Source organism: Manis javanica, chromosome 16 (genome assembly GCF_040802235.1).
Source record: "Manis javanica isolate MJ-LG chromosome 16, MJ_LKY, whole genome shotgun sequence".
Taxonomy (NCBI): Eukaryota; Metazoa; Chordata; class Mammalia; order Pholidota; family Manidae; genus Manis; species Manis javanica.
In genome coordinates, this window is record NC_133171.1 from 54,670,631 (window position 1) to 54,691,435 (window position 20,805).

General features: G+C 39.0%; 2 protein-coding genes and 1 long non-coding RNA gene across 3 annotated transcripts in view; 2 read left to right on the forward strand and 1 right to left on the reverse strand.

Annotated features, from left to right (window-relative positions):
* The window catches only part of LOC108387192 (LHFPL tetraspan subfamily member 5), a 145,200-nt gene that overhangs the window by 62,875 nt on the left and 61,520 nt on the right, over positions 1 to 20,805 (forward strand). The window lies entirely within an intron of this gene.
* Positions 1 to 20,805, reverse strand: part of SRPK1 (SRSF protein kinase 1) — a 109,979-nt gene that overhangs the window by 39,481 nt on the left and 49,693 nt on the right.
* Positions 8,706 to 20,575, forward strand: LOC140846689 (uncharacterized). Its single transcript, XR_012126066.1, has 2 exons — positions 8,706 to 15,317; positions 19,517 to 20,575. It is a non-coding gene; the product is annotated as an uncharacterized lncRNA (long non-coding RNA).

Sequence of the window (20,805 nt, forward strand, 5' to 3'; positions counted from 1 at the left end):
ATTTAAATATGATGGCAGGATTAAACAATTCCCAGACAAGCAAAAGCTGAGGGAATTTGCTTCCCACAAACCACCTCTACAGGGCATCCTACAGGGACTGCTCTAGATGGGAGCACTCCTAAAAAGAGCACAGAACAAAACACACAACATATGAAGAAGGGAGGAGGAGGAATAAGAAGGGAGAGAAGAAAAGAATCTCCAGACAGTGTATATAACAGCTCAATAAGCGAGCTAAGTTAGGCAATAAGATACTAAAGAAGCTAACCTTGAACCTTTGGTAACCACGAATCTAAAGCCTGCAATGGCAATAAGTACATATCTCTCAATAGTCACCCTAAATGTAAATGGACTTAATGCACCAATCAAAAGACACAGAGTAATAGAATGGATAAAAAAGCAAGACCCATCTATCTGCTGCTTACAAGAAACTCACCTTAAACCCAAAGACAAGCATAGACTAAAAGTCAAGGGATGGAAAAACATATTTCATGGAAAAAAGGAGAAAAAGGCAGATGTTCCAGTCCTAGTATCAGACAAAATAGACTTCAAAACAAAGTCACAAGAGATAAAGAAGGATACTACATAATGATAAAGGGCTCAGTCCAACAAGAGGATATAACCATTCTAAATATATATGCACCCAATACAGGAGCACCAGCATATGTGAAGCAAATACTAACAGAACTAAACAGGGAAATAGACTGCAATGCATTCATTTTAGGAGACTTCAACACACCATTCACCCCAAAGGATAGATCCACCAGGCAGAAAATAAGTAAGGACACAGGCACTGAACAACACACTAGAACAGATGGACCTAATAGACATCTATAGAACTCTACATGCAAAAGCAACAGGATATACATTCTTCTCAAGTGCACATGGAACACTCTCCAGAATAGACCACATACTAGACCACAAAAAGAGCCTCAGTAAATTCCAAAATATTGAAATTCTACCAACAAATTTTTCAGACCACAAAGGTATAAAAGTAGAAATAAATTCTACAAACAAAACAAAAAGGCTCACAAACACATGGAGGCTTAACAACATGCTACTAAATAATGGATCAATGAACAAATCAAAATAGAGATCAAGGAATATATAGAAACAAATGACAACAACAACACTAAGCCCCAACTTTTGCGGGACGCAGCAAAAGCAGTCTTAAGAGGAAAGTATATAGCAATCCAGGCACACTTGAAGAAGGAAGAACAATCCCAAATGAATAGTCTAACATCACAATTATCGAAACTGGAAGAAGAACAAATGAGGCCTAAAGTCAGCAGAAGGAGGGACATAATAAAGATCAGAGAAGAAATAAACAAAATTGAGAAGAATAAAACAATAGCAAAAATCAACGAAACCAAGAGCTGGTTCTTTGAGAAAATAAACAAAATAGATAAGCCTCTAGCCAAACTTATTAAGAGAAAAACAGAATCAACACAAATCAACATAATCAGAAATGAGAATGGAAAAATCACAACAGACACCACAGAAATACAAAGAATTACTAAGGACTACTATGAAAAGCTATATGCCAACAAGCTGGAAAACCTAGAAGAAATGGACAACTTCCTAGAAAAATACAACCTCCCAAGACTGACCAAGGAAGAAACACAAAAGTTAAATAAACCAATTACGAGCAAAGAAATTGAAACGGTAATCAAAAAACTAACCAAGAACAAAACCCCGGGGCCGGATGGATTTACCTTGGAATTTTATCAGACACACAGAGAAGACATAATACCCATTCTCCTTAAAGTGTTCCAAAAAATAAAAGAAGAGGGAATACTCCCAAACTCATTCTATGAAGCCAACATCACCCTAATACCAAAACCAGGCAAAGACCCCACCAAAAAAGAAAATTACAGACCAATATCACTGATGAATGTAGATGCAAAAATACTCAATAAAATATTAGCAAACAGAATTCAACAGTTTATCAAAAGGATCATACACCATGACCAAGTGGGATTCATTCCAGGGATGCAAGGATGGTACAACATTCGAAAATCCATCAACATCATCCACCACATCAACAAAAAGAAAGACAAAAACCACATGATCATCTCTATAGATGCTGAAAAAGCATTTGACAAAATTCAACATCCATTCATGATAAAACTCTCAGCAAAATGGGAATAGAGGGCAAGTACCTCAACATAATAAAGGCCATATATGATAAACCCACAGCCAGCATTATACTGAGCAGCGAGAAGCTGAAAGCATTTCCTCTGAGATCAGGAACAAGACAGGGATGCCCACTCTCCCCACTGTTATTTAACATAGTACTGGAGGTCCTAGTCACGGCAATCAGACAAAACAAAGAAATACAAGGAATCCAGATTGGTAAAGAAGAAGTTAAACTGTCACTATTTGCAGATGATATGATACTGTACATAAAAAACCCTAAAGACTCCACTCCACAACTACTAGAACTGATATCGGAATACAGCAAAGTTGCAGGATACAAAATTAACACACAGAAATCTGTAGCTTTCCTATACACTAACAATGAATCAATAGAAAGAGAAATCAGGAAAACAATTCCATTCACCATTGCATCAAAAAGAATAAAATACCTAGGAATAAACCTAACCAAAGAAGTGAAAGACTTATACTCTGAAAACTACAAGTCACTCTTAAGAGAAATTAAAGGGGACGCTAATAAATGGAAACTCATCCCATGCTCATGGCTAGGAAGAATTAATATCGTCAAAATGGCCATCCTGCCCAAAGCAATATACAGATTTAATGCAATCCCTCTCAAATTAGCAGCAACATTCTTCAATGAATTGGAACAAATAATTCAAAAATTCATATGGAAACACCAAAGACCCCAAATAGCCAAAGCAATCCTGAAAAAGAAGAATAAAGTAGGGGGGATCTCACTCCCCAACTTCAAGCTCTACTACAAAGCTATAGTAATCAAGACAATTTGGTACTGGCACTAGAACAGAGCCACAGACCAGTGGAACAGATTAGAGACTCCAGAAATTAACCCAAACATATATGGTCAATTAATATTTGATAAAGGAGCTATGGACATACAATGGGGAAATGACAGTGTCTTCAACAGATGGTGTTGGCAAAACTGGACAGCTATGTGTAGGAGAATGAAACTGGACCATTGTCTAACCCCATATACAAAGGTAAACTCAAAATGGATCAAAGACCTGAATGTAAGTCATGAAACCATTAAACTCTTGGAAAAAAACATAGGCAAAAACCTCTTAGATATAAACATGAGTGACCTCTTCTTGAACATATCTCCCCGGGCAAGGAAAACAACAGCAAAAATGAGCAAGTGGGACTACATTAAGCTGAAAAGCTTCTGTACAGTGAAAGACACCATCAATAGAACAAAAAGGAACTCTACAGTACGGGAGAATATATTTGAAAATGACAGATCCGATAAAGGCTTGACGTCCAAAATATATATAAAGAGCTCACACGCCTCAACAAACAAAAAACAAATAACCCAATTAAAAAAATGGGCAGAGGAACTGAACAGACAGTTCTCTAAAAAAGAAATACAGATGGCCAACAGACACATGAAAAGATGCTCCACATCGCTAATTATCAGAGAAATGCAAATTAAAACTACAATGAGGTATCACCTCACACCAGTAAGGATAGCTGCCATCCAAAAGACAAACAACAACAAATGTTGGCGAGGCTGTGGAGAAAGGGGAACCCTCCTACACTGCTGGTGGGAATGTAAATTAGTTCAACATTGTGGAAAGCAGTTTGGAGGTTCATCAAAATGCTCAAAACAGACATACCATTTGACCCAGGAATTCCACTCCTAGGAATTTACCCTAAGAACGCAGCAATCAAGTTTGAGAAAGACAGACGCACCCCTATGTTTATCGCAGCACTATTTACAATAGCCAAGAATTGGAAGCAACTTAAATGTCCATCGGTAGATGAATGGATAAAGAAGATGTGGTACATATACACAATGGAATACTACTCAGCCATAAGTGGAAAAATCCAACCATTTGCAGCAACATGGATGGAGCTGGAGAGTATTATGCTCAGTGAAATAAGCCAAGCGGAGAAAGAGAAATACCAAATGATTTCACTCATCTGAGGAGTATAAGAACAAAGGAAAAACTGAAGGAACAAAACAGCAGCGGAATTACAGAACCCAAAAATGGACTAACAGGTACCAAAGGGAAAGGAACTGGGGAGGATGGGTGGGCAGGGAGGGATAAGGGGGGAAGAAGAAGAGGGGTATTAAGATTAGCATGCATGGGGGGGAGGGAGAAAGGGGAGGGTGGGCTGCACAACACAGAGAGGACAAGTAGGGATTCTACAACATTTTGCTAAGCTGATGGACAGTAACCATAATGTGGTTGTTAGGGGGGACCTGATATAGGGGAGACCATAGTAAAGATAGTATTCTTCATGTAAGTGTAAATTAAAGATTAAACAAAAAAAACAAGAAAAGAAAGAAAGAAAGAGAGAGAGAGAGAGAGAGAGAGAGAGAGAGAGAGAGAGAGAGAGAAAGAAAGAAAGAAAGAAAGAAAGAAAGAAAGAAAGAAAGAAAGAAAGAAAGAAAGAAAGAAAGAAAGAAAGAAAGAAAGAAAGAAAAGGGGGATTACTCCTTGATAGGATAAAACTATTGGTAAATCAAAGATTAACGCATGCTTTAAATATCCTTACTGTTGATCACTTAAAGGGTGTTAGATGATCAGCTATGGAGGTACTCTTTTCTGATAATATTCCTTTCTCTTAATTAAAAAAAAAAAAAAAAGCAGTTCCTGTGTGCTGACCTCCAATGAGTTCTGCAGAGTGGTATAGAGGGCATGTCAAACTGTGGGCAAAGGGTCTGTTTGTTTCTATGTAGAAGATCAAGGCCTAGCTTGGATACCCAGAAAATGAACTAAGATATGATATGAGGAGGAGCTTCCGGCATCAGCACTCTCTGGAGGACTTGTGCCAGGGGGATGATCATCAAAAAGTCTCCACAGGGATCTGGGCGATGCTGCTGTTGTGGCTGCATCCACCCCACCGTTTCCTGGACTTGCCATTGGAATGAGGAGGGAGATGTCTAGGCTGGCATGTGCATACAGTGAGACAACGAATTTGACCGGATCTGTACTGTTGGAACTCAACCAGGAGTTGGGAGGGGTGCAAGTTGTAGCACTCCAAAATCTTATGACTATAGACTATCTACGGTTAAAAGAACATATGGGATGTGAACAGATCCCAGAAATGGGCTGCTTTAATTTGTCTGATTTCTGTCAGACTGTTCAAGTAGAGTTGGACAATATCCATCATATCATAGATAAATTTTCACAAATGCCTAGGGTGCCTAAATGGTTTTCTTGGCTTCACTGGAGATGGATGGTAATTATAGATTTGCTTTGTTTATGTCACCATATTCCTATTATGTTAATATGTGAGCGCAAATTAGTTAGTAGTTTAAAACCTATACATGCTTAAGGCACTCTACAAGAAGATATGTCAAAGAAATAATCAATCCTCCCATGTTTTCTTCCATATGCTACCTCTATAGCCTTTCTTCTTCCTTCCTAATTACAACCCTTAAATAGAATTCGTGCCTCATATCGAATTTACCGAGTATCATAATTCCTCCAGGTGGTAAAGATACCTTGAGACAAGTGCGGGGCATAGAAGCCACAGGGCGTAAATCTGCGAAGAAGTAAAAAGCTAACCTTTTCAAACAACGTGCCTTCTCTCTCACTTACCAACTTTACATTTCCCTGTATGGCCCCGGAAGATGACTGGTTAGCCAGAGACGGGTAAGATTCCTCAAGGGAGGAACAACCTAAGACAGACAGGCACAGTCGCAGGGGGGCCATCAGGTGAGAAATTGGGGATCAACAGAGGTGAGGCTCAGAACCTCACCCCCCCTGCTTTGAGAGAAATCGTCTGCATCCGTGGATGTTTTGCTGCCCTTGTCTAGCTTGGATTAATACCTAGTCCATAGGCACACACCTGATCATCTATATTTGCCCTCTTACAGCACTAAAGTATGTTTTCTACCTTTATCTTGCATCTACCTACCACTTCAGCATTTTATTAAAAATAAAAATAATAATAATAATAGAGGGAGAAATGTGGGATCAACATATAAATCAAGTACAAAAATCAAACGAATATTCATATTTGACCTGATTGTTTATAGTTCATAATGCGTGACCAAAACTGAAAGTTTCTGTGATGAATGCCCTTGTACTGTTCACCATGTAAGAATTTATTCACTATGTAAGAATTCGTTCACCATGTAAGAACTTGTTGGTTGTGCTTCAGAAGATTGGAGACTGACGAGAATTAGGCTTGAGATGGATTAATGATTGTACATTGAGCATTGACCCCCCTATACTGAATTTTATTGTTGTTAACCACCATTTGATCAATAAATATGAGATGCCCTCTCAAAAAAAAAGAATAAAAGAAAAAAATTAGTCACCACACAAGAAACCGGAAATGCCATGACTCTCATCACTCACAGACTAGGGAAACTGGGTAGAGCTTATCCCAAACTTTATAAATGTCTAAGTATTTCACATGATATTGTAATGATTTAGAAATTGAAAAAAAAACTTCTCAGAATTAATAATAACAAAATGCATTTCAAGTAGACTGACTTATCTTTCCCATTTGTCTATAGATAAAAATGTTATAGAATAATTGTTTGTCATATAGAGAGAGCCAAAAATTTAGAAAAATATTGTAGAGGTATGTTCAACTAGTAAACATGTCACATTTCCCCTGGGTTTTGTGATGTGGAATTTTCAGCTTTTGGACGTTAGTATGTTATTATGATATATCATTTCATTGCAAATAAATATTCTATTTACACTCTTAAAAAAAAAAGAATAAGCACAACTGTAAAATTTCTGAAAAGTAGTGAAATAAAAACATGAAAACCAGATATGAAAATCCTAGGATATTAGAATTCCACCAGTATATCATGGGGCTAATAATGTTAAAAAATTATTCTGTAAAGATCAAACCACTTTTGGAAGTAAATATATCTGCAAAGAATAGTTTTTAGTCACAAAACTGAAATTATTAAGTATCATTGCTAAGGGATTCAAGACTGAATATAAATTGCAAGTCACAATGTGAAATACAAGTCTCCACCCTGACATGTACTGATACAGAAGAAAATGTCTTATTCTAAATGAATAGAGAAATACATTACCTAAGGGGAAAAAAAACACTTTTTAACTTTTAAATTTCATTTAAAAAATATACTTAATTTATTAATTTTAAATACACACCACACACACAATATCTTAATGTTCAGTCATCTCTGTGTTGGATGTCCAGTTTCCTCAATCCCAGTCTTCCTCTTTTTAGATTTCTTTAATTTTCCATAATGCCTTTTTATTAGTAACTTCTGGGGAATGAATGCATTGGAAGTAAATTCATTAAGATCTCTCTTATCTTTATCCTCATCCTTGACTGCCAGTCTGGGTATAAAAGAAACTGTTGCTGCCTTCTAGGTTTTAGTGGTGCTACTGACGTCTCATCAATGCCTTCTGGCTTCTGGGCCTAGAAATAGGACTTTTTTCCTCCATTGAAAGTGCTTTTTGTATCTTTAAAGGATCTTCTCTTTAATCACCATGTCTGAAATTTCCTGACTTACTTCTTAAAAAATCCACCTTGCTAAGTACTTCCTGTGTCTTTGCAAACCAGAGAGTCATTCAGCTGTTGAGAAAATTTCCTGCATTTCATTGAAAATTTAATCCCCTTCATTTTGTCTACATACTCTGAAACTAATTTTTTTCAGATACTGGGCTCTGGTCTACCTTCATTAATTTTTAAACATCTCCTCTTACTTTCTCTCTAGTTTGTTCTATTTTCTAGATTTATATTCCTTATTTGTATTATCTTTTAATTTTTTACCGTATTTTAAATTTTCCACATTTCTCGAACATTCCTTTTTTACAGATTCCTGCATTGTTTCAGTGACCTTCTTTTACCTTAAAGATATGATTTATATCTCTGATTCGAAAAGATATATGCACCCCTATGTTTATCACTGCACTGTTTGCAATAGCCAAGATATGGAAGCGACCTAAGTGTCTATCAACAGATGAATGGATAAAGATGTGTTTACATACACAATGGAATATCAGCCAGCCATAAAAAGAAAAGAGATCCTGCCATTCACAACAACACAGTTGAATCTAGAAGGCATTATACTTAGCAAAATAAGCCAGGTGGAGAAAGACAAGCGCCGCACAATCTCACTCATCTCAGTCACCGCATCCTTCAGCGGAGCGGCTCTTCTGCAGCTCTTGTATCTCCTTGAAGTCCTCCCTTAGATCCTCAATACTTTTCCATAGATCCCTGAGCGCACTTAAGACTTTGTACTTTAAAGTCTTTATCAAGACGACTGGTCATCTCTGTTCCATGTAGCCCTCTTTCTGGTGTCATATCCTGTAGTTTTGTTTGGAACATTCTCCTCTGCCTCCTCATTTTGTCAGAGTTTCTGTGTTTCTTCCTTTTTATTAGATGGCTCTGCTATGCTTCCTGGTCTTGGGATGGAGAAGGCATCCTTGGTTCCCAGAAGCTCAAGATTCTTCTCCAGTGACTTGTTCTCCTTTGTGGCGGAGCTGAGGTTCCTGTTGGTGGGCAATGGGCAAATAGCCTTTCTGGCTCTGCTGAATCTAGCAGTTTGTCTCAGGAGGCCCTTTGTGATCAGAATAGTGACTTCTGCCTGGCTCACGGTGGGGGAGGGGTGTGGTTGCATGGCAAGTGGCAGTGGTAGGGCATGCTGTGGCAAAGAGGTGCATGGGCACCCCCTGGCAGTGGCAAGGTGCACAGCACTGGGCCTGGCTCCCTGGAGGGGAGGAAGGAACTCTCAGAGCTAGCTCCCGGAGGTGCCTCTCTAATTAGGCTGAGAAGGCTGGGAGAGTCTCCCCCGGCCTGCCAGGCAGCTAAGTCTGATGCTGCTGGGCTGAGTGGGCTGGTGTGCTGGTGGTGCGCAGGGAATCACCTTGGGGCTGAGCTGCCAGCGCAGGGGATGGAGCATCTGGGGCTTCTGAGAGTGCCCAACCTGTTGGGCCAAGGGAGGTATGGGGAGGTCTGGTCTACCTGCCCTTTCTTCTGTGGAGAGCTCAGTTTAACCCTTGCGTCTCTGGGACCCCTCCCACTGATGGCAAGTCTTTCAAACTGCTGCCTCTGTGTTGGGTCTCAGTGGGACCAGTGAAGAGTGCCTGTCGTCCACAGTGGCTGGAGTCTCAGCCTCCCAAAGTGTTGCAACTGTCCCTGGTGTCCAGCCCTGCTAATCACCAGAACCCAGTGCAATGTGGCTTTGTTTTCCAGAAGCAGGTCTCTGGGGCCAGGTGTGCAGAGTTCATGATGCCTATCCCCTCCATACTCCATTCCTCTTCCTCCCACTTGTGGACCAGGAAGTGGGAAGGGTTTGGGTCCCACTGGATTGCAGCTCTGCCACTTTACCCTTTTCTGCATGAGCTTCTCTTCTTCACCAGGTGCAGGTGATCTGTCCTGCAGTCTTCACATTATTTTCAGGCTTAGTTGTAATTGCTATAGTAGCTTTGTTGGTGTGTGTGTACAGGAGGAGGTTTCCACCTTGCCTTCATACTCTGCCATCTTTTTCTCCCTCTATATCTCCCCCATTTAATAACAAAAACAAAATCAAAGTCTACTATTGATCTACTAAATTGGTTTATGACCAACTAGTGGGCTGGATTTGAAAATAGTCCTAGAAATTACTTTTAGCTTATTTAGTGAAATATAATTCACATGCTGCAAATTCATCAATTTAATTTGGTGGTTTTAGTATAATCAGAGTTGTGTAGTCTTACCACAACCTAAATTAAGAACATTTTCATCACTCCCCTCAAACCCGAACCAAACCCATTAATAGTTACTCATTATTACAGCCTTCCCCCAGGCTCTAGAAACCACTAATCTACTTTCTGTCTATGAATTTGCCTCTCCTAGACATTTCATACTAAATGAAATCACACAAATGTGGTCTTTTATGACTGACTTCTTCCACTCAGAATAATATTTTCAAGGTTCATCCATGTTGTACGATATTATCAGTACTTCATTACTTTTTATGGCTGAATAATACTCCATTATACAGATGTATCACATTTTATGTATCCATTCATAAATTGACAGGCATTTGGCTGTTTTCATTTCTTGGCTATTATGAATCTTACACCTCTATGAACACACCAGAGGAAGCATTTGCCATAATGTTCACAGCAACACTGTTCCTAATAATCAAAGCGTGAAACAATTAAATGTTCATCAAGAGGAGAAAGGATAAGTTATGGTACTTTGATACAATGAAATATACCCAACAGTGAAAAGTGAATGAACTACATGGGTCAACATGAATGAATTACACAAACATAAGATGGAGTGAAAACAGCAAGTTCAAAATATATGTAACATATTACTTCAATCCATTTAAAAAAGGAAATGGCCAGTATATAATTAAAATATAAGGAAATACAGAACTGCAACTGGTAGAGAAATAATTCCTTGAGATCTAATACATAGTGATTACAGACAAAAAGAAACCCTGTATTACACACATTAAACTTTTTGAGACTAGATCTGAACTGTTCACACCAGAAATGATTATGTGATGACACAGAGGTGTTAGCTTATGCTACAATGGCAATCACACTGTACTATAACTGTATCAAGGTGTGCCTGGAATATGCTGTACACCTTGAATGTATACTACATTATGTTAATTACAGCTCAAACAAAAAAAAGCTGAGAAAAAAATTAAGAGAAATAGAACAAGAAAGAAAGAAATACAGAACAAATTCAGGGCAACTATTAATTCTACAGGGAACTATACTAGATGTGATTTTGGATGTATATAGGGAAATTAGCTTGTGGTAATGAGATTTTATTTCTTAAGCTGGGTAGAAACTATCAGTTTATCATTTATTTAACTTACAATCACTTCTTTTTTTCATGTATCTTAAATATTTTATTTAAAAAAATACTGGCTATGATTGCTGCCAAATTCAAGAATGAATCCAACACATGGCTGGTTTGTTGAGATTTTTGCTAAAACACACCCCACACTTGGCAATCTTGTTGACCTTCTCCATCAAGTCACCACAAAAAGTGACTTTGTATAGCCTCTCTGAGGTACACAAAATGCAAATGGTGGGAGTGTGGTGGTGAGGGAGGGAGAGATTAAATTTAATGTTTTAACTCATGAAAAAATCTGTACCTGCAAAAAAATTTTCTATAGTTAACTTAGTTCTGTTTGTATTAGGGATATTAAACAGTTTAAATAAATGAACAGTATACACAGAGAATTTAAATAAACGAGCTTGAACTAAATGTGTATATTTGAATGTATAACTTTATAGCCATTTTTTTCCAAACACATCCAAAGAAAAAGATCCCTAAATTAGACATACTTCAGAATAAAATGAAAGTATCTTAGCAGATGTTGATTTAAAGAACAAATGAAATAAAAAATTCCAAAGTATTTAGAAATGAGTGGGTTACATGTTATAAAACCTGTGATATACCTCTCAGTTTTACTCAAGAAAATTTATAACCATGAATATACCAATTAGAAAACAGCTGTTATTAAATAAAGAGCTAGAAACAGAAGTAGAAGGAATAAAAATATTAAAACTCCAAATCAAAAGTTAATTGAAAAAGATTAACAAAATAGATACGCCTCTGGCAAAACAAATTTAAAAAACACACAAGAATATCATAGTCATGGAGATTAAATAATTGACCCACCCCTCAAGCCCAGAGGTTTTTAAGGTCAACTACTACTACATTTTCAAACAAGGGTTAATTGGGTAGTTCTCATAAAGTGTTTTAGTGCATCCTTAGAGTTAGAAAAGCCTTCCAGTTGATTTGAGATCACTAGCATAACCTAACATCCAGAACAGAGAACACCACACACATGTATGCCATGTACACACACAAAAAAGAGAACTGCTGGTTAGTCTCACCAATGAACTTCATGTACAATTACTGAATATTGTAATATTCACAGGCAGACATAAAAGGTTAATTCAAACTCAGGAACTCTATTAATGTTATTCATTATTTAACATGCATACAGAAGAAAAACCATATAAAAATTATGAAGACATCTGACAAAACAGGATGTATAAACTCCTGGTAAACTAGCAATAAAGTGTAGAGAAACTTATTCAACTTAAAGGTACCTAGTAGGAATCCACAGAAACATACAAACATTCCCACAAAAGATAGATCTTTTACAATAAGTTTTATGGCAACTTTTCAAAGTTGTACTGGCAATCTTTGATAATAATTTAAGGTAAAAGAAACCGCAAATATCATTATTACAAAGTGGCTTTTACCTAGAAAATTTGAGAAAAATAACTTTGAAAAAAATGGTTTTTTGAAAAGTCAGTTTAACCAATATAGGGTTTTAATTAAAGAGGCTACAAAAATTACCATACAAATTACAAAAGCAACTGTGTTTCTACATACCAGCAATTACCAATAAAAGATGTAATTGATAAAAAGCAGTAAATTTACAAGAGCAATAAAAATATCTTTAAAATCTAGGAGTAGAAAAAAACACATGTTTGAAGGGTATATGATACCTTAAACAAACAAACAGGACAGCTATAGAATATTCCTAGATGGGAAGAATCAAAACGGTAAATGTCAGTTTTCCAGAAAATAATCTATAAATTCAAAGCAGTCTCAAATGAAATCAATAGGATATTTTGTAGAATGTGACCAGTAAAATCTCAGAAAAGGATAGCAAAAATAGCCAAGAATTTTTTCAAAAAAATTGAAATTATTGGAAACTTGACTTCCAGACAGCAAGACTGAATAAACAGCTGGAGTAACTAAAACCCTGTAGCACTGGAAATGGATTAGAATGAAATCTAGCTACAGACTATATGGTAATTTATATTGGATAAATATGTCATTTCAAAATAGTGGGAAAACCACAAACCGTATGTTATAATCACTGGGAAAACCAGTTATTTGGGAAAAGAGTCCTTCTAAGAGGGAGGCCAGAGTGAGAGGTGATGACAATGTGGCCATGAGCCAAGGAATGTAGGTAGCCTCTAGAGGCTGGAAGACAAGGAAATGGATTTTCCCCAAGCACCTCCAGAAGGAACACTGCCTTGCTAACCCATTTTTAGACTTGTAACATCCAGAACTGTAAGATATCTCTGTTATTTTAAGCTACTAAATTTGTGGTAATTTGTTAACAGCAGCCATTGGAAACTAATACAGCTCTCTAGCATTACTCAAACTAAAAATAGCATGTCAATTCAAGAAAAGATTCAAATGGTCTACAAACACAATGAACAAGGTCTCAGAATCAACAGCAACAGGGAAACAAATTAAAACAAAGGTTACTTTTTTTTTCCCCACTGACCACACAGAACTTAAGAAGGATTAATTTCACACGTTGACAAGGATTTGGAGGGAGTGAGTGGGCATTCTTTTATCCTGTTGATGGTATTCAAATTGGTAAAGCCCTTTGAAAGGTAATTTGGCAGTTTAAAGGTTAAAATATACATAACCTTTGACTTAGTAAGTCCATGTCTGGAAGGCAATAATTATGGAATGGTTAATAGCACAGACTCTGGAGGGTGGCTGTTTGAATACGAATCCTTGTTCTATCTACGGGATATGTGACTGGGAGTCACTTCAGATTCCAAGCCTCAGACAAATGTCTCATCTACAAAATGGGGTAAGAGCAGCTGCTGTGAGATTCTGACATTTAATGTAATGTAGTGAGTGCTATTAGTAGATAAATACTAGGTGTTATTAGTGCATTCTAAAATACGTACACATATTTAAAATAACCATGTTGGTAAGGATGTGGAAACTCTGGAACACTTGTGCACTGTTGGTGAGAATATAAAAATATTGGCAGCTGTTATGGAAAATAGTACGGTTGGTCCTCAAAAAATTAAAAATAGAATTACCAAATAATCCAACAATTCTTCTGCATATACATCTTAAAGAAGTGAAAGTAAGGACTGAAAATGTTTAATGGATAGAGTTGCAGTTCTACAAGATAAAAAGGTATGGGGATGGAGAGTGGTGATGGTTGTACACAATGTGAATGTATTTAATACCACAGAATTGTACACTCTAAAATGGTGAAGGTGGTAAGCTTTTAAATCTTATCAAAATTTGAAAAAAAAATCAACATAAGGCAAAAATAATATATATAGTGTGATTCATTTAATGTTTTTAAAATGTATGTAGGTATATATTATTAGTATACAAACATAATGAGAGGAGTTTTCAAGTGCTCCCAGTGTTCTGCCCTTGGAAAGAGTGAAGGAATAAGATGTCAGGGAATATCAAGAGAGTTCTCATATTTTGTATAATCTAATACTCAATTGGTGGAACCTTTTCCAATGGGAATTACTCATGAAATATTCACTTCATTTAGAAAATAAACAAAATTAAATAAAATACATCTCATTGCTAGGTTGGAAAGAGTGCAGGGAGACTGGACTGTTACTATCTTACTCAAGTTTCACCTTCTGTCCAGCATCATTTCCTGTCAGAAAATGACCCTCTACACTTTGGCAAGGCTGCCAATCACATGGGCCTATCCACCCTACCTCCTCACAGGGGTGGTCACACGATCCAAGCAAGATCTAGAATCCTCTTGGGGGAAATGATGGATACTAGTGAGGTAGGGCAGGGGCATGGGACAAACATCCTGATTAACTTTTCCTGCCTATGATGAAAAATGCTGCAATATAAATAGTACAGTAAGAACAGGAGGGACTCCATCTAAAGGCTAAGATTGCATTTTAAAAGCCAGGGAGTTAGGAGGTAAGATTCCTAACATATTTGAAAGAGCAAGCTCCCAGATTCTATTTCAGCCAACTGGGACCTGGATCCTACCTCAGCCAATCAGGACCTGGATCCTATTTCACCCAATCGGAGCTTGGTCTCTTTCCTCTCCAGTCAGCAAAGAGCTCACCCACCACCCTTAGACCCTGCCAATTGACCAGAGCCACGACCTATCACCCCACCAACTACTCCTAGATCCAGCCAATCAGCCAGAGCCATGACCATCACCCCACCAACTGCCCTAGAACCCCATAATACCTTTGTGGTATTGAAACTCGCTCTTTCTCTGGCATCTTGCCACTGCGTTGGTGTAGAGAGATTGAGCTCGAGCTAGCTCGAATAAAGGCTCTTTGCTTTTGCATCGGTGTTGGCTCCTTGGTGGTCTTCTGGGATTCGTGACTTGGGCACAACATTTGGGGGCTTGTCTGGGATCCCAGAGACCCCCAGGACTCCCGACCTGGAGGGCCCTGTGCCGGCTGGTGAGTGCACTCAGTTATTTGTCCTTGTCTACCTGTGTCTCACTCTGTCTTTACCTGTGTCTCACTGTTTTTGTTTGTGAGCAAGCCTGTATAAGCCTGTAGGAGCTCCAATCTGTATCTGAGTCGGCACTGACTTAGGTGGATGTGCTGGTGGGTCGCCGACCAGGGGTCTTGGGAGATATCCCTTGCCACCATCTGGAGGACGAGGTCCTCATCTGTGAGGAAAGTCGGCTGCCGCTGCAGTCCAACAGGCCCTCAACTTACTTTCAGTTTTGCCTCCGTGGCCATGGCAGATTCTTCTCTGTAGGTGCCTGTTTGTTGTTTGTCATGTTTGTCTTAGTCTTGTTGACAGAAGAAATGGGACAGACACAGATGACCCCTTGTCTCTCATGACAGACCATTTTTCTCAGACGTTAGGGAGAGAGCTCACAATTTGAGCACGTACGTCAGGAAGGGAAAATTTCATGTTTTCTGCACCTCCAAGAGGCCGTCCTTTAACGCTGGCTGGCTGCCGGAGGGAACATTTAATCCAACCACTCTCTTACAGGTTAAAGATATTAGGGAAAGAGCTAACAACCTCAGTGTGGAAGTCCAGAAGGGTTAGTGGCATACTTTTTGTTTTAGCGAGTAGCCAGTTTTCAATGTCGGATGGCTGCCAGAGGGAACCTTATCATTATGTCTCAGTCTGTATGTTTGTGTGTCTAAGTGTGTAAATGAAAATATCTTTCTACCTCCGGATGGTATTAATGAAATTGATTTAAAGACAAGCGCTTGTGAAAATTGGGCATTCCAAAACTTCCAGAAAATCTGATAAAAAATGTTAAGCATTAATGCTAATTTGGGTTTGGCTGAGGCGCTCATGTCCTTGTAGTCATCAGCTGCCTAAGTTTACCTAAGGTCCTTTAAGTCGATGTTATCTGCTAAATCTTTTAAGAATAAAATGCTTAAAGGCTAGGCTTTGTCTAATATTCAGTAAAGGTCTTATAAGTAATCTAGCATAGTTGTTACGAATGAGTGAACTAAGGAAGATGGTTTTGTGACTTTGTTTCAGATGTTGCTGGTTTTAAGCTTTTTCTCTTAAGCTGACAACAGTTTCATGAATGACAATACCTTTATAAGCAGAATTGAAACATTTATCTTTCTCTCTACCTCACCCTTCAAGAATTTAAAAGCTTTCAGTATTTTTATGTTTCATGGCAGTATGTTTATTTGCATAAGCTCAATAAGAACCTGCATTCCTTGTAAGAGGACCAATTAAAAACACAGGTTATACTACCAAGGCTTTGACTGGAATGTCATACCTGAGAGACACGTGCATAAACTCAGGTATGAACAGCTTTAAGGAACTAAGGTTGACTTTATAACGCCAACCAAGCCCCTTAGAAGAAGTGGCCTGGTACCTTGCTTACAGGGTTCCCAGCAGCCTTACCAGGTGAGTAAGGAAGGTCACTTCCTGGCAGGTTCAGGAACCTCAAGATGTCTCGGGGTCCTCGAGAAGAGAGGAATTCACCCAAATCTACAGGTACTGCAGGGAAAACCTGATGGCAAGTCTGGCTTGGCTGTCTGGCCTCAAGAGACCTTTAAAAGTTCAATCTGAAATTCCTTACCAAAAGTTCCAGCAAAGCACGTTTAAAAGAGCCTATGTAATCAATTGCTCTTCTTGCTGCACTTATGCAAATAATCAAGCCAACTCTTAATTGTTTTAATCTGGCGAATTCTAATAAAAATAAGGGTGATTTTAGAGAAAAGTGTTGTTTCAATAATGCTGTCTTATCTACACTAAATTCTAATATCCAGAATTCTAGTTTCCCCATAATACCTGACTATGATTCTCAATTAGTCTTCATATTTCTAGTTCTCATATTCAGCCATGCATTCTTAATCTCGTTTGTCCTTCCAGAATAGAAAATCCACCTCCAGATGTTGCTACTTAACCTAATAACAATTTGTTTTATCTTGCCTAGAAGCCACAAAACTGCAAATAGTAATAGAAATGAAACCCAGAATAGAAGCACCAACTTTCTGAGGCCCTCTCAACTGACCAGTGATGGAGACCTAGCTGCACCCTTTACTGCGCCCCCTTCACAGCAGGAAGCAGCCAGAGCGGTCATCGCCCCTTTTCCCTACCAGCAGCTAGGGTCTCTATCTGTAGAGGGGAGAATGAGACAGGGACCATAGACTTAGAAAGAATAAGGTGAGAGCCTCTGGATGGGGCAGGGCAGGATATTTGCAACCAGAGCAACCAGATAAAGAGTAGCACATGTTTTATTATGCTAATCATTTGTAATCGTGTATAAGATTCACTTTAGCCCAGGCCTATGTGCTGTCTTCCCTCCTTCAGATCTGACTAGGTAATTTTGCAAGCTGAGCAATTGACTTAGCATGCAGACCCAGCTGTAGACGGCATAGTAAAAGGCAGGATTCTTTAGCAAATAGACAATATCTCAGCCCACCTTAGAGGCTGGGCATGCAGTCTTTTGATGTGCACCCAAACTAAGGTGTCAGTGTCCCAGAGAGAAATCAAGGCAGGAAATTATTTTTAATATTCAAGGACCCCTTGCCATCCTACTCCTTTTACTAACCCTTGGGCCCTGTATCATAAACAGGCTGGTCCAGGTTCTCAGAGACCACGTGAGGGTCGTCCAACTGATAGTCCTCCATGCTCAATACAAGCCCCTAGTAATCTTGTTACTCCTGCTTACCTTTAGACCAGGTATCCTCAATAAACTGATAACTTTAATTAAAGATAGAATTAATACAGTCCAGCTAATGGTGCTAAGACAACAGTATCAACCTTTATCTCCTTACAACTGCAAAACCTTATTAGACCCATGATTGGGTCCCTTCTTAGGCTCCAGAGAAAGGGGGGAATGAAAGGGTAAGCTCCCAGATTCTATTTCAGCCAATCGGGACCCGGATCCTATTTCGCCCAATGGGAGCTTGGTCTCCCCTCTCCAGTCAGCAAGGAGCTCACCCACCAACCACCCTGAGACCCTGCCAATTGACCAGAGCCATGACCTATCACCCCACCAACTACCCCTAGATCCAGCCAATCAGCCAGAGCCACAACCATCACCCCACCAACTGCCCTAGAACCCCATAAAACCTTTGTGGTATTGAAACTCGCTCTTTCTCTGGCATCTTGCCACTGTGTTGGTGTAGATGAGAGACTGAGCTCAAGCTAGCTCGAATAAAGGCTCTTTGCTTTTGCATCAATGTTGGCTCCTTGGTGGTCGTCTGGGATTCGCGACTTTGGGCACAACAATATTCACTGGTAATCAGCCAACAGCTGATGTTAAGGCAGGGTAAGCAGCCCTAACTGATATATTCCCAGTGCTTGAGGGTAATCACTATCTTGGAGAAGAGCAGGATCAAATTCCTTGTGTTAAATTTATCTTACAGAACTATCTAGAGGACTGACTGTGGATAGTGACATAACATCTCCTACCAGAGACAGACAGACATGAGACCACATGTCAAGCCTATGCCACCACCACCCCCTGCTGCCCTTTGCTCCATTCTTGAAAGCTTTAAAAGACAGAATCCTAAGCCCTTAAGTGCACCTCCTTTTTGAGGTGGCCTGCATTCCCCTTTCTTTGACTGTGTACTTTTTGCCTTAAATAAAGACTTCTTACTGCTCAATTTTTGGTTTTGTCTCTGCACTCTTCCAGGTAAGCACCTTTGTTACTTTGCTATTTCATTCTATTTTCTAGACTTAAGCACATGTCTTTCTTTTCTCTGTCCTACTTCAGACAAGTAAAGTAGGGAGGGGCTACTGAGATCTCTGACTTGGGCTTGCAAGTTCCTATTGCCTGGGTGACCCAGACAGGACTGCAGCTGTAAGATCACGCTTTTTAGTAGCCTGCCTGAAAATCTCCTTTCTTTGCCTTTGGGAAGTTCTCAGAACATATTCTCACTGCATCCAGTGCTCTGTGGCTCCCCCAAATCCTGGGGTGGTAGGGACTTAGTTCCCACGCTGTGCAGATTCAAGGAGACACTGGATGCCAGGTAACCCTGGCTTTAGGAGCTGGCAAAGGATCTGCCCCATGCTCAGCAGGAGTTCAGTGAGCTTCCTTTTCCTCCCTCTGTTCTTTCTTGCTCTCTGCTGCCTGCAAAGCAGCTGCCATTCCCTGTTATTCTCGCTTTAATGAATTCCTTCCTGACCTGTTCCACCTGTTCAAGAATTCTTTCTTGTCCAGAGTCAAGAACCAACCCTACCTGTCCAGGATGAGGTTTCACTTATGTGCAGGGAGAGACCTCCCCAGACGCAGCTGCCTGGCAACACTGAGATCTATTTCTGAAATCTTCAGCATTAAAGACCAAGAAGCTGCCAGAGACAATTATGGCTACCAAGTAGGGAGAAAATGTCTACGAATGAAGTCAAAATACAGGAAAATAAAGCTAAGACATTCATTTATTGGCTAGGAGTGGAGAAAAACAGACAAATCCAAGGAGATACATCTGGAGTCTAGCATCACAGACAGCTAGTTGCCTAACCTATTAAACTTCCTGGATAGAGCCTAAATAAGTTTGAATTTGGTTACCTGTAGTAAGACTAGATAAGATATATACATACGCATACATAATTAGGTAATAATTACAACAATTTTGAATTATCTCACTTCTGTTTATCCTAAAAATCAGAATAAATACACACACATACACACACTTTACACCAATGTCAATTTCCTGGTTTTGAGACAGTTACAGAATAAGCAACCATTGAGGAAAACTGGATGAAGGTACCTGGGACCCTATACTATCTTTGCAACTTCCTGTGAAACTGCAATTATTTTAAAACAGAAAAGTCAAAAAAAATTGTTGAAAAAAAGTAAGATATACACAAAGATTTACAAATAATGATGGTCTTCACAGCATTTATTACAGCAAAAAAGTAGAAACAAAAACTTCATGATGGATTGAACATGTATATTTATATCATCTCTCCATCCAAAGCCAGTAAAACTAAAACAAAGGAGTAAAGTTTAAATATAGAACAATGTAGAGACAGGGAGTCCTGGCAAAATCTCCTAGAAAAAAAAGGGTAGGGTGAGCTTAAATGGTAGCGGGAGACAGCCAACTTTTGATAACTGATTAAACCCTGGATATATAGCTATGGTGGAAAGTAAGTGTGAGGAGGGATATTAAAGAGGGAGATTAACTGAAGGTTTGTACAAAAAAAGTTCACACCCTCCACAGCACAGCAGATAGCCTGGAATTTATCCTGGAGGGGAGCAAAAAAAAAAAGGAGGGCTATTCTCTCTCTAAAAAAAAGAACAAAACTGTACATAACAAAGGCGGTCAGTGTGGATGCTGGTACCCCAGAGTGAAGTATTGCAGACTCTGGTGCCCAGCATCACAGACAACTCCCTATCTATGCACCTTAAAGAAAAAGCCTTGCTAGGGACACAAGGCTTTTAAACAAGTCTCTAACACTTCATCCATAAATATGAAAAGATGACCAAGGATTACTAACATCTGAGGAAAG